Consider the following 2,057-nt stretch of genomic DNA (forward strand, 5'->3'; position numbering starts at 1 on the left):
CCATGGACAATCACATTTTGAGTCTCAGACCCAGTGGCTTGAAACTCACGCCTTGCACGAGTGCACGCGTGCCCAAAACCCCGAGAGGAGAAAGAACTGCGGTGTGGCCATCCTTTCTACAGGGTAATGTCTCACTTTCTGTCTCTGTCTCTCTGGCAAGCACACATACCTTATAGCAAACGTCTCTAAAAATAAAATAAGTAAATAAAATAAAATCGGAATACGAGTGTTTCAGAACCACTGAGGTTTTGCCCTCGAGCAATGTCTGGCAATATCTGGATGCATTTTCGGTTGTCCCAGCTAGTGTAGGCATGTGCTACAGAGCACAGACAGCCCCTACGATAAAATAAATAAATAAATAAATAAATCTCTTGAAAATGTCAGTACAAATGGGTCTTCAGAGAGCTCGTGCAAATGCGTGTGATGAAAAAGCTCTGCATGGATTATATTTTTTGCACCAAAACAGACTTGCACTTTAAGTCCATTTTTTCACCAATCTTTTAAAAAGAATGATTCATTTCATTTACTTATTCGTATTATTTGTATTTTTTATTTGCATTTTGCCATAGGGCATGCATGCTCATGATTAGAGACAGAGAAACAGAGAGAGAGAAAGGGAGAGAGTAAGCTGCCAGGTCTGGGACTCGAACCACGGTCAGCCACATGGGAGTGCAGTGCCTTAATCACCAAGACCTTGTTGAAGGCCCCTCATAATCTTGTGGTGGCCTCACTGTGCCTTATCAGAGAACAGAGGAAACCGGGCTGAACTTCAGGTCGCCCCGAGGACCGAATTACATGCAGGCTGGGTTTATGATCTCAATGCTAAAATCTTACAAATACAAGTGATGACTTGGGGGCTGGACAGAGCTCAGGACTCTGTGAGCGTCACGCACGTGGCCGGGTTTGTGTCTGGGGATTTCCGTGCGTGTGCTGGGCATGTGTGTGTCCATGACCCAGGGCAGCCTGAGGCTGGGCATGAGTCAGAACCTCAGCACCTCTGGGCTGCGCTGTCTCTCCCTGTCTGCCTCTCGCGCTTACTCATGGAAAAATAAACAAGTACAATTTTAAAAATAAAAAAAACGCTGCATGAGTCCTGACTGCCCTCCTTCACGGGCAAAATAATGTCACAGAGTTGGCATAGGACAGTAAGTTCTTTTTCATTTGTGAACGCAGAAGTCTGTTTTGGTGCAAAAAAAACCCAAAAAAACAAACAAATAAAGAAACAAAAACTTTGCATAACTTTTTCATAACATGCATTTGCATGAGCTCTTTGAAGACCCCTTTGTACTAACTTTTTTTCGTTTAATCATAGGGGCTGTCTCTGCTCCAGGCTGGGTTTTTACAAGGGTTATTTGGCAAGCTGGTGTCTCAGATCAAAACTCCTAGTGGGCGTTGGGCCACGCAGAGGCACAGCGTAATGGTGAGGGCGACTGGATCCCACACGGCCAACTGCGGGACTTGCTCCCTCGACCCAGTGGTTTGGGAAACATTCCAGGTGCGTGTGCCTGTGTGCCGGAAATCCTGAAAGGAGGAAGACGTGGAGGAGGAGCGATTGCAGCGGGATCATTCTCCATGGGCGTGCTTTCTCGCTTTCCCTCTCTCTCTGTCTCCTTGTCTCTCTGTTGCAAGCACCTGCACCCTCTGGCAAAATTTTTAAAATCACACCGGGCACGGGACCAGCAGGTGGTGTAAGGGTTACGTTCCTGGACTCTCACATAGTCGGCCACAGCTTGAATCCCAAACCTGGGAGCTTAAACTTACAGCGGGTACATGTGTGTGTGTACCCAAGATCTCAAGAGGAGAATGGAGGAGAAGGGATTGTGGCGTGGCCATCCCCCCTGGGGGTGATTTCTTTCTTTCTGTCTCTCTCTGTGTCTCCACCTGAGCACACACGCCCTATAGCAAAAATCTCTCTAAAAGAAAAGAAAAGAGAAGAGAAGAGAAAGAAGAGAAGAGAAAAGAAGAAAAGAAAAGAAAGAAGAGAAAAAGAAGAAAAGAAAAAAAGAAAAGAAAAACATGCCAGCCATATGTGTGTGTGTGTGTGTGTGTGTGTGTGT

Source organism: Tupaia chinensis, unplaced genomic scaffold (assembly GCF_000334495.1).
Source record: "Tupaia chinensis unplaced genomic scaffold, TupChi_1.0 Scaffold146027_1, whole genome shotgun sequence".
NCBI lineage: Eukaryota > Metazoa > Chordata > Mammalia > Scandentia > Tupaiidae > Tupaia > Tupaia belangeri.